We start from the raw sequence: 20,236 nt of genomic DNA, 5'->3' as shown, positions 1-20,236 counted from the left end.
CCAGGCATGCCAGAGCCTGGCCATGGACCCCAGCTCCAGGCCCTGGAGGGGGTGTCCTACCTTCTCCCCCTGTACCCCAAACCTGACCGCTTCCCTCCTCAGTTCTGTCCCCTGAGCTGAGCTGGCAGGGATAACGATGGATTCTATGTCCCCATGGTCTCATATGCAAAGCAGTGACTCCAAAGCTCTCATCTTGTCCAATTTAGATGAGAGGTCTGACTCAGGAAGTCTCTTGGATCTGTCCCCTACAGTGTCCGAGCCTGCACCCTTCCTGAGCAGACTTTCCTCTTCTTGGTTCCCTCAACCCCCCACCCTGGGGTGCCTGAGCCTTCTCTACATTCCCTTGGTCCCTTGAGGGCTCTAAGTGCCCGGTCTAACCCCTTCATCACCTCGGGGGAGTCTCATCGCTTACATCCAGAGATGCCTGCCATCACCGTGTCATCTGCTGTAAGAGCAAATGTCATTGCTGTCTCCAGCAGGTACCAGGCTTATTCAGTACCCATTCATATTGAACCATCGGCCACCATTACATACGCAGGCAGGTAGCATGTAGGCCAGCTGCCCCAATTGCCCCCACAACCCTTCATTTATCCCTCAAGTCAGGAAGGGCAGGGCAGAAGGAGTTTATCACCTTGCTAGACAGAAAAGGATGCCTAAGGAACTCTTAGAGAGGAAAGCAGAGTGACGCCTAAATAGAGCGTGATAAAAGCTGAATGAAGATGGGCTGCAGAAAACGCTCTATGTCGCCAGAGGATTGGGGTGACGGAGGGCTGGAGTGGATGAAGCGGGCTTCGTGGAGGGTGAGGGCTTCATCCGGGCTTTAAAGAGCGGACAGAGAATGAGAAGGAAGAATGGGAAGTCACAGAGTCCTAGATTCCAACGAGAAAACAAAAAATGTCGCAGCACTCTTTAACGATGCCGATGCCTCGGATCCCTATCAAATCAGGAGGAACAATTTGGCGAGAACAGGGCTCCGCCGCCTGCCGTCCCGCCTGAATGGCCTTCACCCCTCCTTAGACAGCTCATACCAGCTGAGAGCTGCTGGGGCTAAGGAAGCAGGTGGGGAAGGGCTCTGGCTGCGGGAGCTCAGGTCACTGGATTTGGGGGCAGGCAGAGGGAGGCAGTGTGTCCACCTAATTTCCAGAGAAGTGGCTTTACCACCTGCCTGGGAATGGGCTGACATGGGCTCTATGTTTGGGGCAGGCAGGCAGGCAGGGGAGGGAAGGGCAGCAGCTGGAGCCACAGCCAGACAAGCCCCCCAGAGGAGGCCCGAGGCAGCCTGCAGAGCGACAAAGAATGGCTGCAGGAGAGGTTCCGACTGCATTGCTGAGCCTTTGCTCACCAGTGGCCCGGAAGTGTGGCATAATCTCCCAGGCATCTTTCCCTGCTGCCCCCCAGGCCCAGTGCCCACCCACAGCCTCCCTGAGCTGGCCTGCACCGCCACGGAGGTCTGCATGACCTCACGTCTCTCCCTCTCTTCACATCACGGGGGTCTTCCCAGGCGGCTCCTCTCAGCCTCCCCCTCGCCCTCTCCTCAGCCCCTTTATTCACTTGCTCTTGAATTCCATGATCTCCAGCTCCAAATCAATCCATACTGAGCAGGCGTCGCCGCCACCCTCTCCACAGGCCCGAGGCTGTTTCAGGCTAAACCACAGTTCCATTGGATCCCTCCGGCCCCAGGCCTGGAGGTGTGCGTTTCAGCGCCAGTGCTTTCATCCCACTCTGCTGCGCATCCCCAGTTCCAGTGCGGACTGCAAGACGCAGCAGGTCTCTGCGACCAAACGCAAAGGCTGTGTGAGCGGCTCTAAGCTGCTGGGAGTGAAGCGCCAATCAGGGCAGTTTTTCAACCAAAATAGGAAAAAAAAAAAAAAAAAAAAAACAAATCAGCATCAAGCTGCGCAAGATTCTGCTGGGCACCAACCCTGTGATAGGCAGTGGTCAGGAAGCTGTGGAAAGGGATTTGAAGAAAGTGGGGCACCAACAGAAGCAACCCACCGAATCTGACAACTGACAGGCCCGGGGAGGGGCAGAAAAGCAAAGCGTGGAATAGTTGCTCCACAAGCACCCTCAAACTAGAAAAACAAGGGCTGGCGTGGAGTGGCTGGTGCGGCATCTCCTCGGAGGCGGGCGGGAGAGGTCGGGCGATGGCCCTGCTCAGTGGTGAGTGGCCACGACCGAGCAGAAACTCTGCAGTAAGACAGAGAATAGGAGGCTGCCAGGGTCTGGTTAAGCCCACAGTTCTACTGTACACAGAAAGCAAGCCGCTGCGGCAAAGCTGTGTCTTCCTGAATCCCGACATCCTATCTTACTAACTGCCCTGAAACATCCCCAAAGCTTCCTAGAGGGCTGTCTCTCCAGGGGCACCACTTTTCTGGGTGATGATGAGTCCAGTGACTCCTCCCTGAGTGAGGCCGCTCCCACCCTTGGGATGAAACGCCCTTCTCTTGGCTCTGACTACCAACTCTCTTATCTGGACTAGACACCTAGGCACGGCTCTTCATTAAGACACCTGGCAGCTCCCTCAAATACAGAGTTTCCAAATCCACAGAGAGGGGAGAAGAAGTGGGCTCATTCTCCAAAGGGACAGGCCCTGGAGTAGGAGGGCTCTGTGGCGGGGCATGGAGGCTCCCGATGCCCACGTGATGATATTGAATGCTCTGGTGGCAGAGGGGGCCCCAAATATACTCCCCTAAAGCACCTCATTTCAGGAAGAGGAACGATGATGAAATGTGGTCATTGGTAAGGGGAAAAATCAAAAGATGTTGAAAGAGCAAAAAACTCCACAGGAAGGCTTGGAGAATATTTGAAAATAAAAAAAAGAAAAAGAAAACTGTGTCCTGCAGAGCAAAAAGACGAGGCCCATGACCGGATGTCACAGGCAGCTAAATGGAGAGCCTTAGGGGCCCTTGTGAGCAGGAGCCTGCTGGGAGGGAGGGCCCCGAGAGGGCGCCTCAGCTCCCCACCTGTACCTGAGGGGCTTCTCACAGACTCAGAAGCAGGCACTAAAGAACGTTCGGGGCTGCAGAAGGGTTCCATCAGCCCAGAATGGGGAGGGGGTGTGCAGAACCCCAGAAACACATATTTTGCAAACGAATTGACAGACATCCATCCAGTCTGCCGATGACGCACAGAGGTTGGGGAGAAGGACCGTTGACCACCCTGTCCAAACCGGCCCTCTCACACCCAGAGCCTGGCCACCCCGAGTAGACACTCTAGCCAGGAGTGATGCCCCTACCTTTCTCGCCAGAACTTGGGCAAAGCGCTGGTCACAGATGATGTACACCCAAGTGCTTTGAGTACAAGAAACTTCTTTGCCCACCATAGATACTATGATTATTGTTAATGTAACACTATCTTGGAACACTGAAATTCCTTTTTCCGGTCCAGACGGGCAAGATATCAGCAGCGTTTGCCCCCAAGCCCCCAGCAGGGCTGTTTCGAATCTGCCGCACATCTCTGGGCATACTATAAAAAGGTAACCCCCTCTGGGCCGACCCAGGGCAGCTGGACCCTGCTCGGCCTGCTGTGTGGGGCTGGGTCTCCGCCCCTCAGATGAGCCCCCCAGTGCAGGGTACAACTTGCGGAGCCACGGGTGGAGAGCAGAGGCTTCCAGAGGGGAAATGGCCTGTCGTGTTTATGGTATGGTTGACCATCCGAATGGAGGACAGGGGACCAGGACAAAGGTCCCTTCCCCAGAGCAGGGGACAAGAAGGATCACCACCACTTTGACAGTTGCCATTTCTGGCTGGCCAGAGGGTGGACCAACAGCTACTAGAGGTGACTGCAGAAGTGACTGGCCTTGAAGCCCAGTGGAATTGCTTCATGTTAGTCTTTTTGGTTTTAAGTCAACTTTTGAGGGAAATTGAATAAACACATGGAAAAAATGCACACGTGTGTCATAAATTTCCAGGCCAGTGCATTCCAATGACTGCATGGACCCATGTGACCAGCATCTAGGTCAGCAATAAGAATAGTACCAGCCTCCCTCCCTGGATCTTCCTGTGACCTCCCTCGACAAATGTAATCCCTGTCCTGAATTCTAACCCCATAGATTACGTTGGTCTGTGTTTTGAACCTTACACAAATGATTGCTAATAATATTTAGCCTTTTTATGTGTGACAGTTATGTTTGGAAGCTGTATCTTGCTGTTATATTCCATTGTAGACATACACAGTGTATTTATCCATTATACTGTTAACGGGCCTTCGGGCAGTTTGACTTTTCAATGGACTTTTTTTTTCCTGATTACAAAGATAATCATATAGTCAATGCAAAAAAAAAAAGTTCCCATTTTCCAATCTCATGGAAAGTTCCAGGGTCCCTCTGGGTTCTCGACATCCAGGCTTCCCTTCCTTCCTTCACTGCTTGGCGCTCCTCTCACCAGCATCTTCTTCGCTTGGCGTTTGTCCCTACAGCTCAGCTCAGCCTCCTTACCAGCCTCGAACCAGGCCAGTGTCCGCTCTGCCTTTCCCCCCAAGCTCCACAGGCGCTCAGGCTGCAGGAAAGCTGATCCCGCACGGCCACAGTGCCAGGAACCTCTGCCTCCCTCCCTCCTCAGCTGGGCCTCAGGGCCTGCCCTTCCGCTTGGCTTTGATCAGCTGCCTCACCTCTTGCAAACTCCTCTGGGCTTTCTGCAACTGCTAGCCAGAAATTCAGAAAATATTCTCAGCCGCTATTTCACTGAGGAAAGGAGGGCCCAGAGCCCAGCGGCCTTCGCCTGCCTCCCGTTGACAGGACCTCTTCTCTCCTAAGGTCTGGCTCAGGACCCTCCTCCCCAACCTCTCCAGGACTTGACCCCTGCAGTCTTCTCTATCTAGAAATCCCAGCCCCTCCCATCTCTAGGGCATCTTCTCCTCAGGCTGCTAGTGGCCCACTCCTTCCTTCCCTCCTGGGGCCACCAGTGCACCCTCCACTCACCCCACAGCAGCAGCTGGAGCTGAGCTCCCCAGGAACCTTGCTAAATCTACAGGACATTGCTCAGGCCTCCAGCACATAATCTCTAGGTGGCATTTGACATTGTCACCCACGCTCTCTTTTGAGATGCATCCCTTGACTTCCCAGAGTGCAATTTTTCCTAATTGCTCTCTGTACACTGGACCCCACCCTTTTTTCCCTTTTTTTTTTTTTTTTTTTTTAAACCAGTTCCTTCACCTGCCTCTTAATGACAACTTTCTCCAACATTCTGGGTTAATCTCTTTCTTTCTGGGGCTTCTCTGTCAAGACAGAATGTGGAAAACTCACACCTGTCCCATCCCTGGTCCCACCCTTCTGCCAGAATTCAGGCCTCCTATCTAACCACTCTACCTGGAGGTCCCAGAAGAGCCTCAGAATTTCAGGGAGTTTCCGTTTGAATCGAAGCATATTAGAGTTTTTGTGTTTAGGAAATAAGCCAACAAGTGTTTTTGGCAATACAAGCCACGCAATGTAGAGCTCAGCAAAACCGTGGCAGGTGGGCTGCAGAGCAAACAGTCTGTCCTTCCCGAGCCTCCAGGCTGCCAGTCATCCTAGGTAGGGTGTGTGCTTCTGTCAGGGAGCCAGCGGGAGCCAAGACCCTACCAAACCAGGTATTTTGGACAGAGCTCAGTGATCTATCATGACAAAAGTTTGGGCCTGCGACAGTGAATAGGAGAGAACGTAAAAGAGCAAAGGAAGTGCAAGGTGGGTAAAGAAGGTTTCATATCCCACGGTCAGACTCAGAAAGGGCAGCCAGGCCAGAGCTGTGCCTTCCCCTGAGGGATGCAGGCAGTCCATGTCCCCCAGTGGGAGAGACCTGGAAAGATGTCCCTCCGACTTCATTTTCCTGGGGCAGCCAGCGCCTCTGCAATGCAAATGCCAGACATCGGGCACAAGGATCTTGCTGGGAACAGACCCTGGAGAAGAATGTGAGAAAGAGCAGAGACAGGGGGACTGTATCAGCACCATTCAAGACGTCCGAGACAGACTGAGGATCTTCATGGACACTGCACTAGAAACCAGGAAGTAAACTAGAAGGACCCAGTGACATTCCTGGAGACTTTGTCCCCTCCCCTGTGGACCCTCCTTTTGTATTGTCTGGACAAATTGCCAATGAAGCCCTCACTTGAGAGGGTCTACGTGTTTGTACCAACCTAGGGAAGGCTAAGGCAAGGCAGGGGTGGGCAGGACGCAGCCAGCCCGGCTTCCTCCCCCTCCATGCCATCCCTAAAGTGTCAGAAAAGTATCAACTAGCTAAATGAGAAAGCCAGTAGAGGCGTGGGGTAAAGATGAAACAGGCAAGTCCCTGGGGGCTGGGTTTTGAAGGAGGAAGAAATCGGACACAGAAAGATGCAGTTTCAAAAACTAAGGATAAGAGAAATGGTTTATCGGAAGCAAAACCCTGAAGCAGGGCTGAGCATGTGTGATTCCGAACACAGAACCATTACCAGTGGGTTGGTCACAGGAGGACTCCGGGAACCCGTCTTATTGAACGCTATTTTTAATGGGGAAATGGGCTGCGCGAAAGACAAACGGCAACTGTGGGTGGTTAGATTTTCAGCCACAGGGAGGGAAGCTGCAGGAGGCCCAGCCCAGGGCACAGGGAAGTAAATGACAGAGTGGACAAGCATAAGGTGTGGCCTCGAGATGAAGAGGAGGATCTCGACGCTTGTGAGAGCAGGAGAATGACAGAAGGGTGGGGCCACCAAGTGAAAGCAAAATAGAGCCTCATCTGATACTTCACACAAGCAAGGAGCTTCTGCACGGGACACCTGCTCACTGTGTCGTTGGTGAAGCAAGATGCTACGGGGCTTTTTCTAGTCCAGAGAAGGTGCCAGGAGCTGGGGATGAGGAGAACGGGGTGTTCCAGAAAGAAGAGGGCGGGGCTGAGCGGCGTGTAGCCTCTACCCAGTCTTTTAAGGATATGTCAGCAGGGATCATGAATCAGCCTACGAATCCTACAGTATCAGGGCTAAGGCAACCCCCGGGCTGCAAGAACCCATTGAATGAAGCAGGTAAGCTCTTCGCTCTGGAGAGTTTTTTATGCTAAAAATAAATTTGAAGTAGGGCATAGATCCACTCAGAGAGAGTCCTATAAAGGTAACTGTTCAGTCAGTTACAGATAGAATTTCTTGTTCTACTTCTAATGGAGGGAGCAGTGGGACCCCGCTGGGGGCTCAGCAGCAGAGGGGCCTCGTCCTGTGGCTGACTGCGACTGTCCTCAGTGGCGCTGCCCTGGCAGAAGCTCTAGCTGTGGCCTTTCTCACGTTCCAGGCCTCACAGTGTGCACAGCATTGCTAGCTGCAGGCTCTTCCTGCGTGCGGTGAATGAAAGCCAGGTGAAGAGGCTTGGTTCAAGAAACCAGAATGGTTTCCAAGCAACCGTGAGCCTACTGGTTCCCGCAGAAAGCAGTGTGCACTCGTGAGCTGAGCCCGAGGCTCCAGAATGGGCCTTGACCAAGGCCAAGCCCGGGGAAGGTGGCGGGGAGGCGTGGCTAGGCAAGAAGTCACTCCACACTTCCAGTTCATGGCCCAGGCTCCAGGCACAACGCCCACCCCGCCACACACAACCCCCAAGAAACCACTGGCACTGTCTGTGGGGCCCTTCTGAGAATCCTAACTGCTCAGATCCCCAGCATCCACACAGTGGGGAGGTAGGCAGAAGGAAGGAAGGAGCCCCATTCTCCACAACGGTGTCCCTTCCTTCTCCCCAAAGGAGGCCCTCGGAGTTTAACGACACGTCCATATCCCTGCTCCGACCCTGGAAGCAAAGGCGCTTCCAGGACTTTCTGCTTTCCGCTCTTCCACCCTGGACCCTCTTCTAAGCAGCTTTGCCCTTTCCCGCCTGTAAGCCTGTCATTATCCCCTACGATGACCTACTCCAGCTGCTCTCGGGGCTGCCTGCACACTGGAAGAGTAGATCTTCCTTCCAGTATCCCCTTTCCTTCCAGCGTCCTCTTCCCATCGCTCTCTCTTTCCCTCCTGCGCCTCACTTCCTGCTGGCCTTCTCTCCCCTTCCATTCTGGGAGAAGAAAGGGCAACAACTCCATCACCTTCTGGCTGGCTGACGGGACATCGCCCAGCCTCGAGGCCATCATAAACTTTCCAGAACAAGAGGAGGAAAATGTTTCCATCAACGACTTTCGACACAAATGGCTCCTGCCTCCAGCCATTCCAGAAAGACCATTCCAGACTCAGAGCAGCCTGCCTGCCCTCGCAAGCAGAATCTTCTCGACTGGCAGGGAAGCCAAAGGCCCCAGGTTGTCCACAGCTCCATTTGGAATCTAAAAAGCAGAACTTGATAGCAGCTGCCACGCTGTCATGTCATGCCACTCCTCTGAGAACAGGGAATGAAGACAAGAATAGCGAAGCCAAGTGACGGAGACCAGGACATTCGAGTCAAATGACGAGGTTGGTGGTAGAGGGAGTGGGACTGGTAAAAAAAAAGCAGGTGACGCTAGAAAGGGGAGCTCGATCTGAAAAGTAAATGTGGGAGAGGGCCAGTGTGTCCAGGTGGAAGGAAAGGCAACCTCCCTGAGAGCCACAGGGTGAGCCGAGGCCATCTCGTCATCACCACCCACCCCCACCCAGGCTCTTGTGCACCACTGGCCCCAACACTGGCCCCTGGACCTCTCCCTCCCCATGCTTCGGAGTGGCCCAATGGCAGGAAGAAGCCATCCGAGGGACCGCTGCCCTCTAATGGGATCCCTGAGACCTGGTGGAACCAGATGTGTCTGTGGTTGCCTTGCAGTAGCCCTGACTTCTGTGGGGTCACATTTCCCGCTGTGTATGACTGTCCTGCAGCCCTGCCACTGTGTGCATCCACCCCTTCCCTCAGGAATGTCCTGGGGCTTCTGCTCCTGTGTTCGCCACATCTAGGTCCTCATGGAGCGCTGTATCTTAGCACTGTATCTGCTCAGTCCATTCCCCTTTAACCTTCTTGTTTCTCGGCACTTTCATTCAGTGGGCAAGGGCCAAAATCCAGAGCTGGTCACAGAGAGTGCCACAGCCCTGGGGATGGAGCCTCATGCTATCTGACAGCAGAGGTGCCCTGCTCCTTGCCCTGCCCTTCCTTTCATCCTGGTAGCAGCCTGTGAGCCCCAGGGGACTTGGGAAGGCAGGCCACGTTGCAGGAGGAAGCCGAGGACACTGACTTCCTGGCGTCTCTTCACCTCATCCAAAATCTGCCTTTCCCTGAGGGTGGCTCCTCTTCCAAGTCTTCTAAAACAGCAAGGCTCCTTTCTTTAGCATCACCCTCAGGTGAGGCCTCCAGGCCTGTGGCTCACTGGCATCTACTGGCATCTACCCCTTCATAACAATGCCTCTTCTTCCCTTGGAGCCTTCTCATGCCATGTGACCGTCTTCTCATCTCCATCTATCAAAACCCGCTGTATTTCCACATTCATGTCCCCGTAAGAGCTTATTAGAAGCATGCCTGCACACAGTAGACACTCAATAAATATTTGTTGAATGAATGAATGGAGATCTCCAGTCTCAGACCCAGCAATTTCATCTCTGCCCCAGTGCTGCTCAGCCTAAATGACGTTAATAACCCCCAAGGAGGCTTGTTGCTCATCTCCACTTCTGCAGCCCACCCTCAAAGCCAAACCCCGATCCCAGCATCACCTACGCAGCCCGCACCTCGGCTTCCCGCCACTCCCTTCCCCGGCCAACTTGAAGCTCTTCAGTTCCACATCACGTTCTTTCTCTAGTCAACCTGCGTAAAACCCATGGTTCCCTACTCTTTACGCTGGGCTTGCCTTGCTGCTCTGCAACCTCGGAACCACGAGACCTTTCATTTTCTCAGGCCTTGCACCTTAGCTCTGCTAAGAGAAAAATGCATGACCACCAGTCTCTTCCATCACAAATGTATGATTCTCAGCTCAGCAGGGCGGGGCCCCCTCTGCTGCTGGCTAGCAGTCAGTTTTGCTAACTCCTGCTGGCCCTTCTCCTCCCAGTTCCCGGAGTTTATCATTGCCCTCAAACCCTTGTCCCTCTCGGTTGACAACGTCCACTCTTAGTTCACTGACAAATCCCCTGGCCATCAATTGTGAACTCCCCCCATCCCCATCCCGCCGCCGGCCCTCCGACCTCACGTCTCCCCTCCCGTCACCTCCAATGCGCTCCCCGCCCTTCGTAGCGTTATGCCTCTGCCTGGGCTTTGGGGCGTGCCAGGCTTTCTGCTCACCCAGGCTGGCCCTCCAGCCAAGTATCCCTCTCCCCAGATTTCTGTTAAGTTCCCTCTGCCTTCGCCTCCCTCCCCTTAGCCTGCCTCTCATTAGATTTAAACCCTCGATCCAGCACCCCGCTTCCTTAAGCCCGAATCCTCTTTCAAAACTGTCATTTATCAGAAACCTCTGGAAGGATTTTCACAGCCTGTGGAAGGCCTGTCGCCCTTCCTATCCATCTCATCTGGTGTGATTGGTCTCCTCTCCCCCCAGCTCCTGGGTCTCATCCCCCCCGAGACTCAGCTCCCTCTTCGTTGCCACATCCTACAACCTTTCCTTTTCCTTTTTATTACAGAAGAAATACATTCTTATCTCAGCAACACTAAAGAGTTAGTCGAAAGCGTGAGTCCCTCTCACCCTGCCCTGAACGGTGTTCAAGGTGGAGCCGGCGTCCTCCCAGACTTTACTACACACAAACATAACGTAGTTTTATGCACACACGCAGAAGTGGGTCTCAGAAACGTAAATGAGAGCCCAGTACACGTATTATTCTGCAGCTCGTGTCATGATGTTAAGCCATGCATCAACCTGGTTCCGCATCAGATCAGTAAGCACGCCCGCTCACACTCTGCGAGGCTGCGTTGTACCGCATTCTGTGGATGTGCCACGAGTTGAAGGACTCCCCAGTTCGCAGTCACTCAGGTTGCTTCCCATTTTTTTTTAAAACACTATGAGGCTGTCACAACCGTCCATGCATCTTATCCTCGCGGACTTCTGTGTTATTTCTGTTGGAGAGAATCTCAAAAGCGGCTCTCCTTTTTATTTCTATTTAATTATTTGATTTTGTTAGATGGCCCTCCAGAAAGCCTGCACCAGTTGAAACCCTCAGTTCCCTTTTCTTTGTGCTGGGTGTGCACTTTATCTCAGCCCTCGAGGGTGCCTCTGCCCATGCCTGGGCTGGCACCCAATAACCATTCCCTCGTGGCATCTGCAGCCACAGCCCTGCCTGCCCCTTCCAACTCTGCCCCCCTCCTCCATGGCATAGACATTTCTTATTAAGTGACTACTTTGGTCTTCTCGAGCCTCCTCTCCCTCCCGCTCCCCCTGACACTAGGCGCTCTTCCTCTGCCCGCCCTTCGCTGTTGTTCTGTAAGTTTCCCTGCATTTCCTCCACCGTCGTCTTTATGCCCCTGGCTGTCGGATGGATCTCCTGCTCCCTTCTCCTCATCTGTCTTGTCTCCCTGGGCCACCTTGCCGTGTGGAATAGGGCAGCCAAGTAATTCAAGCAAACCGCCCAATGAACAAGGGCTACGCAGGTGAGTGTGCGTGAGAGGAGGGAACTCACATCGACCCTGGCATTCACGCATTCTACAAATATTTATTGAGTACCTATTAAGTGCCAAAGGCGGGGAAAGATGTTCAGCTGAATTGGGTGAGGTCTGTCTTGAAGGCGAGAGAGACATTAATCAAATAATCACGCAAATCAATGTTGGAGTTCAAGTTGTGCTGAGAGCTATGAGGGAGTGGCTCACAGACATGTCCCTGGCCGCGGCCTTGCCTGAAGGGGCAGGGAATGTGTTATCCAGGGACTGGCATTGGAACTGGGACCTGAACAGAAGACAGGGTTTGACCGGATGAAACAGGGGAGGAGGAGCTCTCCACGTGGGCCAGAGGGCAGTGAGGCACTTCACAGAGGCCTGGGAAGCCCGGGGGAGGAAGGCAGGCAGTGGGGGAGAGGAGCGTGTGTTTGTGAGACTGCTGCTCTTGGCCCTGCCTGCATTTCTAGCCAATCTAGAAATAAAACAGGAAATCACTCGCTCCCCGCGCTGGCCCCTCCGAGACCAGCAGACCTTGGGTTCAGCATTCACCGATGGGGAAGAAGCAGGATGCAGAGGCCTCCACCCTGCCTCTTGCTGATAACCGTGGTCATATCCCTACACTCTGCCTTACAGGTACCAGGCTTCCCCTCGGCTGGATGCTCAAAAGCCTCCTACCAGTCCCTGGAGAGGGAAAGTCAGCCTCTGGGCCACAGCAAGCGGGACAGGCAAGGGTCAGGACAGTCTGGCTTTTAACCAATCCACTCTTGTGTCGCCAGGCCTACCCCTGGCTTCCAGAGGCATGCCCTCCCTGTCTGGGAATGTGTGCCGGGCAATGCTTTCTTGCTGGGATGTGTAGAGAAAGATTCTATGTTTTCATTCACTTAGTGTGCTCTGCTCTTGAGTGTGGGCACTTCTCAATCAAGGCTAAGAAATGTTGATCCCTGTGGATAAAAGAGCCACTTAAGTTGGCCATCGGCCACTGGCCCTATCATACAACTTAAGTCTCTCCAAATGCTGGAGAGAAACCTCCACTTGCTGCCCGGGGGTTTCCATAGCCGTCATTCTAAGCGGCAGGACACACGACAGAGTCTGGAGCCCCATCCCAGCTACCCTTTAGCCTTTCAGCCAAGAACCACCCACTCTTCCCAGAAAGGTCACATTGCCCTCCAGCCAAGGAACCCCTTGCTTTCCTCCCTAGGAAAGAAGTTCTGTCCTCTATCCCCAAGGAGACTGCATAGCCGTCACCACCTCCGCTGAAGTTCCTAATATGTTAGGTGTCCTTCACCTCTTCCCAGCACCTGCCCAAGTCTGTGTTTAGATACTCAAGCCATATTCAGATTATCTTGAAATGTAAAGGCCCACATACTTCCCTGGCCATCTCACCCCCTTGTTGAAAGCCAGAGGCTCATGGACTTACAAGTTCTCAAAAATTGAGGCCAGCTAGCTTCCACCCCCATGCCATAGCAGCCCTGCACATACAAGTAAGCCCACTGTGACTCTGCTGAGTCCACACTCCTGCGCACCCACACTGATCATCAACCACTAAGCCTTGCCTGCGGGAGTCCGAGGCCCTCACTAGGTCTCTGACTCAAGCTGGAGTGCAGAGGGGTTCCCTGGGAGGGGAGTACCTATTTGGGTTACTGCCCCTTCTTTCTGGATTTTAGCTCTGAAAGTGTGGAATTCGAGAGAGCCCAGAGACCATTACTTCTCAACCCAAGAAGCCTCCATGTAGTTCCATTCCAGTCCAAAGACCTCTGATCAGGAGGAAAATGACTATTGCAATAACACAGCACTGAGAGATTCTGAAAGAATTAAGCCAGGCCCGTTAGGAGATCAAAGCTTTCAGGAATTCAGCGCTCAAGTTAATTCATGGAGAAAATGACGTGTGGGTAATTTCGGGAGTCTTTTCACCTGGGCAGACTCCCCCAGCGCTTCTCCCACCTGACCAGCACCAACGCCAACCAGAGGCGTTGTCCGAGCCCAGGCTGGGTTCTAGCCCCGGGACAAATAGGCTACGGTCCCAGTGGAGATGATATTCAGCAACCTTGGTTCAGCAGCGGAACCTGGAAAACCTCTTGTACCACAAAGAGGGAGCAGCCCCTCAAGGTCAGCACCAGCCAGTGAGTGTGGAGAGGTGCCCAGAGAGGTTCTTACAATATTTAAATCTCCAAAATTTACCTTCTGCTAAAATGCTTGGTCCTTACAAAACACCCTGTCCTTACAAAACTCTTACAAGATTTGATAGAGAGGAGGCATCAAGTGCATGAGGTACTTTTCCTATGCTGCTCCTCAGTTCCCAGGCAGCCTCATGGAGCTCAAACTATTTACCCAGGGAAGGCAATATGAACTGGCTTTCCCCTGGCCCCTGACCAGCCTGGCGGTAGCAGCTCCAACTCCATGCAGACAGGAGCTGGGCTGCCCTACCTGGAGAAGCCAGCCACCCATTCTGCCCAGGAAGGTCTGGGGTGTCCCCAGAAGCCCTGCTCCTTCCAAAGTTGAAAGCAATGGCAATCTGCTAAAGACACTGGAACTCCGCAGGAAACTGCTGAGAAAAGGAAGCAAGGGAAAGGAGATTCTTGGAATATCCAGAAAACCAAGTAGGGAAGAGGATGCTTCAGGGGCTGTCTCCTAGGGAGTGGTCTAGGCTCTTCCTGTTACTGACACCCAACTTCTGCCCATTATCAGAGGTACATATGTCCCTTGGTGAGGGGCAGGTAAGGACTCCAGCAGAGCCTCAGCCAACAGAGCCGTCCGCCAGCTGCAGGGGAGGGTGTGTGTGTGACAGGGAGGGCTGGAGAGGGGGCTGCCCTCCACCACTTGTAATTCTAGGAATGGAACTCTTAAGTTTACACCCCTGGAAATAACTCTGCTCTCTTTCCTTTTCTTCTTCTTATTCTATCTTTGAGACCTCATTCTTCCTCTTTTTCATGTCCGAGAAAAAGTTCTGCCCCCAACAACCTGGGTGTGGTTTTTTTCTGTTTTAGGGAATTAAACCTTAAATAAGAAACTACCAGCCCTCTTCGCTCATTTAGGGTGAAAAGGAAGTAATTGTCTCTACTGTCGAGAAAAATTCCGTGTTGTTATGGGCGTTGCCCAAACACTCACCACAGGTCAACATAGTGGCACCATCCCGACCGTTGGGAAATAGGCTGCCATGGTTTAATGGAGACCGATTGGCAAAACCTTTACAAGACTTACTACTGGCCCTTTTGGGGCTTCTTAGGAAAATCCTATCCTTACCCTTGGGCCATTCTACCTGTTCCCTTGACCTGTACCAGAGACAGACCCGTTAATTTGGTTATCCTTTTCCTACAAGATCTAGCTATAAAGGCATTCTTAAAACCAGTGCTGGGGAAAGCAGAACATTAAGTATAATGCCTGCTAAAATTGGAAATATCACAAAAGCCACAAGAGCTATTGAGAAAAAGTAGAGGAGAGAGAAGACAGAGAGGAGATGGAAGGAGACAGAGAGGGGACAGAGGAGAGAGGAGACAGAGAGGAGAGAGGAGACAGAGAGGAGAGAGGAGACAGAGAGGAGATAGAGAGGAGAGAGGAGACAGAGAGGAGACAGAGAGGAGAGAGGAGACAGAGAGGAGAGAGGAGACAGAGAGGAGATGGAAGGAGACAGAGAGGGGACAGAGGAGAGAGGAGAGAGGAGACAGAGAGGAGACAGAGAGGAAAGAGGAGACAGAGAGGAGACAGAGAGGAAAGAGGAGACAGAGAGGAGATGGAAGGAGACAGAGAGGGGACAGAGGAGAGAGGAGAGAGGAGACAGAGAGGAGACAGAGAGGAAAGAGGAGACAGAGAGGAGACAGAGAGGAGAGAGGAGACAGAGAGGAGATGGAAGGAGACAGAGAGGGGACAGAGGAGAGAGGAGAGAGGAGACAGAGAGGAGACAGAGAGGAGAGAGGAGACAGAGAGGAAAGAGGAGAGAGGAGACAGAGGAGAGAGGAGACAGAGAGGAAAGAGGAGACAGAGAGGAGACAGAGAGGAGACAGAGAGGAGAGAGGAGGCAGAGAGGAGACAGAGAGGAGACAGAGAGGAGAGAGGAGGCGGAGAGGAGACAGAGAGGAGACAGAGAGGAAAGAGGAGAGAGGAGACAGAGGAGACAGAGAGGAGACAGAGAGGAAAGAGGAGAGAGGAGAGAGGAGACAGAGAGGAGACAGAGAGGAAAGAGGAGAGAGGAGACAGAGGAGAGAGGAGACAGAGAGGAGATGGAAGGAGACAGAGAGGGGACAGAGGAGAGAGGAGACAGAGAGGAGACAGAGAGGAAAGAGGAGACAGAGAGGAGGCAGAGAGGAGACAGAGAGGAGAGAGGAGGCAGAGAGGAGACAGAGAGGAGAGAGGAGACAGAGAGGAGAGAGGAGACAGAGAGGAGATAGAGAGGAGAGAGGAGACAGAGAGGAGACAGAGAGGAGAGAGGAGACAGAGAGGAGACAGAGAGGAGACAGAGAGGAGAGAGGAGACAGAGAGGAGATGGAAGGAGACAGAGAGGGGACAGAGGAGAGAGGAGAGAGGAGACAGAGAGGAGACAGAGAGGAAAGAGGAGACAGAGAGGAGACAGAGAGGAAAGAGGAGAGAGGAGACAGAGGAGAGAGGAGACAGAGAGGAGATGGAAGGAGACAGAGAGGGGACAGAGGAGAGAGGAGAGAGGAGACAGAGAGGAGACAGAGAGGAAAGAGGAGACAGAGAGGAGACAGAGAGGAGAGAGGAGACAGAGAGGAGATGGAAGGAGACAGAGAGGGGACAGAGGAGAGAGGAGAGAGGAGACAGAGAGGAGACAGAGAGGAGACAGAGAGGAGAGAGGAGACAGAGAGGAAAGAGGAGAGAGGAGAGAGGAGACAGAGAGGAGACAGAGAGGAGACAGAGAGGAAAGAGGAGAGAGGAGAGAGGAGACAGAGAGGAGAGAGGAGATGGAAGGAGACAGAGAGGGGACAGAGAGGAAAGAGGAGAGAAGAGACAGAGGAGAGAGGAGACAGAGAGGAGACAGAGAGGAGACAGAGGAGACAGAAGGAGACAGACAGGAGAGAGGAGACAGAGAGGAGAGAGGAGATAAAGAGGGGGGAGAGAGAGAGAGAGAGAGAGAGAGAAGAGAGAGAGAGAGATTGAGAGAGGAGGGAGAGAGGAATTTAATGCTTTTTAGTGTCCCTGTGTCAAGGCAACCAAAAGTCGCAGTGGCAGGGAACTCCAAGCTGGCCCAGCGGCTGCAAGCTAAGTTTTAAACTGACACGAAAAAGCATTTTTTTTTTCCCTGTCTTTGCCGGCGCCAGCCCCACCTGGCTTTCAGGCAGGCCACACCACCTCAGGGTGCAGTGTTTGTATCCAAAATACGCCTTAAGAAAGTGCTCTGCCCACATTTAGTGCAAGTGGCCTGTTGGCATAGTAGTTAAGGTATAGAGTCTGCAACTGCAAGGTTGCTGGTCCAAATCCTCAGTGGAGCCAGTTTAACAACAACAAAAAAGCCTCTTGGGAAAATTCAGGAGCTGAAGGCTACAGGACTTTATGTTTAGTATAATTTGTCTTGCTTAGAATTGGCTCTCTCTACAGCAGAACTTTTCCCTCCGAATTGGCTTAAAAACAAACAAACAAAAATAGTTAAAACTGGTTCCAGGCCCCCAAGAATAACCCAAATGGGGTCATCTGGCTCCTGGCCCTGCACCCCCCTCCAATGCCTGACGGCCAATTTCAAAGCGGGCTTTTCAGGACAATATGGGGAAAAATTAACACCGGGAAAACTTCGCACATTGTGTGAACTAGAGGGGCTGTCGTTTGGAGTGGGGTAGCCCGACACTGGGACCTACGACCCAAAAATTGCCCGGGCTGTATGGAAAACGGTCGCAGAAACTCCTGGACACCCTGACCAGTTTCCATACATTGACCAATGGTTGGATTTAACCTAACAACCCCCTCCGTGGCTGAAATGCTGCATAAAACAGGCTGGACTTCAGGTTATGTTAGCTGGCCCGAAAAGAGGTCCCTACAGCGCCAGCCATTCTCCCTGCCTCAGCAGAGGATCAAGAGTTACCTCCACCTTACTTTAGACCCTCTGGACAGGGGTCCCAGCACCCGCCTCCAGACAGCACTGGTAGCCAGCCCTTGTCCCCACTGCATACCCGCAGTGGGGCCCCACACCCACCCGGGGTTCTTCCCCTCCGAGAAGCACACCCAATGGAAAACAGTAGCTGGGACCACCCATTCTTCGTCCACATCCCTTTTTCCTCAAGTGACTTGAACAACTGGAAGGCTCAGTGCCCTTCTGTTCTCTAAAAAGCCTCAGGCACTCACAGGACTCCTGGAGTGCATTCTGCAGACTCACCGCCCCACTTGGGATGACTGTCAGCAGTTACTTCTCATTCTGTTTGCCACCGAAGAGAAAAGCAGAATTCGACGGGAGGCCCTTAAGGCCATTATAGGTCCGGTGGAAGGTACAATAGAGGAGAACCGGGACTGGATTAAAGACATTTTTTTCCTCTACCTGACCCCAATGGGACCCCAACACCTCGGGGTCACCAGGCTCTGAACACTTTTCACCAATATCTTTCAGCAGGGGTTAAGGGGGCGGCTAGGAGGCCCACACCCGGGCCCATCCTGATAAATGGGTAACACCCCCCATGGGCACTGAGAAAGAACTGTCCAGACCCCAGGCACAACCAGTGCCTGAAAAATATCTTAGCTTATAGTGATATTACTCAGCTGTTTCATTTATATAATCCTGCATGTAGTCCGAGCTATACTGACATATTTAGTGCTGATTTATAAAGTCCTGCTATATAACCATATAGTAGTTTGTAGGAGGAGGAATGCCTAGAGCAGTCACAGAACAGATGCAGTACATGGGAAAACAGCCAGACCAGGATGAGAACCAAAGACCCCCGCGGTGGCATCCCCACCTGAAAGGGCATACGCTGTATGGCAGGCTTGGAGCAAGAGCCTCTCCTCCTGATAAAGGAATTGTAGTACTTGCATCCAGTTCCTGTGGAAAGTAGACCTCAGGCCTGAGATCCTCGAAGTAACCAAGGGAGAAGAACCCCTCTGGTGTGACCAGACTGACGTACACCCTGTCAGTCTTAGCGCGCTTCTGTGCTAGCTCAAAGAATCCTCCCATAAATATCTTAAGAAAAAAGCTCAAGTCTGTCAGCTCCCATTACATTAAGCTTACAATATCCTTCTATTAAAAATCCGTTGAAATCTCCAGCCCCCTACTGTGCACGCCCCACCTCCCTGCCTGGGTGACATAACATGGCGGCCCCCTCGCTTGTAACTCTGCCAGCCTCAATTCTGTTCCCCCAGGATGGTGGATTCCGCCAGACACAGGATTGTGGTCCCCGGGGCTCTAGGACGGGCTCTCGTTAAGGACACACACCAGGTCCTACGCTTAGGACAGACAAAACTGACTGGGCTGCTGAGGGCCAGATACCACATTCCATGTCTACACGAATTTGTCAGGGAAACTACAGCTCGATGTGATGTATGTGCCAGGGTAAATCCAGGAGGCAGTAGGTCGAGTCAGGCAGGGATAAGACTTAAGGGTACTAGCCCGAGAGAACACCAGGAGGTAGACCTTACTGAAATAAAGCCCCCAGCGTGCAGCTATAAATACCTCCTTGTGTTCGTAGACACCTTCTCTGATGGGTCGAGGCATGCCCTACTGGATCTGAAACCGCACTGGTAGTAGCAAAAAAGTTGTTACAGGACCTGGTTCCTCGGTTCGGCTTGCCCCTGACTCTGGGGTCGGATAATGGCCCTGTATTTACAGCACAGGTTTCACAGGGTCTGGCCAAGGCCCTGGGCATATCTTGGAAACTACACTGTGCCGGTCACCCCCGGAGTTCAGGGCAGGTTAAAAGGATGAACCAGACCACAAAAGAAACCCTAACAAAGTTCATCCTAGAGGCCGGTGAAAACTGGGTCAGCCTGCTCCCTTTTGTCCTCCTCCGCATCCAATGCACCCCCTACCAAAAAGGCTTCTCTCCCTTTAAATTATGTTTGGAAGGCCCCCTCCCTTACTCCCCAGCCCTGCGGATACCATACGTGCTGAGGTCCGTAACCATACACTCCTTAAGTCCTTACAGGCATTCGAGTCTCTTCAATCCCAGGTGCACCAGCTCATCAGAGACACCCGTCCCACTCCAGTGGACCTCACTGCCCAGCCGACGCACCCCTTCCAGCCAGGAGACTCAGTCTTTGTTAAAAGATTCACCACCTCCGGCCTCACCCCACGTTGGAAGGGACCCTACGCAGTCATCCTGACCACCCCCACCGCACTTAAAGTGGATGGACTGACAGCCTGGATTCACCACACCCACATCAAGACCGCCCCGCCAGAAGGACAATGGGCATCCATCACTCCTACCCCGATTTGCTAAAGCTAAGACTTACGCGCTCACTCTTCACGGTCACCACCTTGGCCTCTCTAATCTGTACTGTCAACCCAGAGAGACGACCCCCCTTAAACCCCGCTCCAACCTAACCACCCTATAGGGCCAAATGCAGGAATTGTACTGCCCCGGATATCCCCTTCCCTTGCTGCCATCACCCCCTTAGCTGAGGAAGCCCCCTTTTCTCCACTATGACTCCCTTCGCTCAGTCCCAACAATCCTGACTTTACCTGTGGAAAGCCTTAACCAACCCGAGTTTGGGTACAGACTGTTGGTTATGTTTAAACCCTCAACCTCCATTTTACACGGGCCTAGTGGCACAACTTACTTTAACCCTGTCTAACACTCCATGTTCTGGAAAAATACTCCACTTAACTTTGGTAAATCTTAAGAGAAAGGGTAAATGTTACCACTCCCC

Source organism: Saimiri boliviensis, chromosome 4, assembly GCF_048565385.1.
Source record: "Saimiri boliviensis isolate mSaiBol1 chromosome 4, mSaiBol1.pri, whole genome shotgun sequence".
NCBI lineage: Eukaryota > Metazoa > Chordata > Mammalia > Primates > Cebidae > Saimiri > Saimiri boliviensis.
This window is presented reverse-complemented; position numbering follows the sequence as displayed.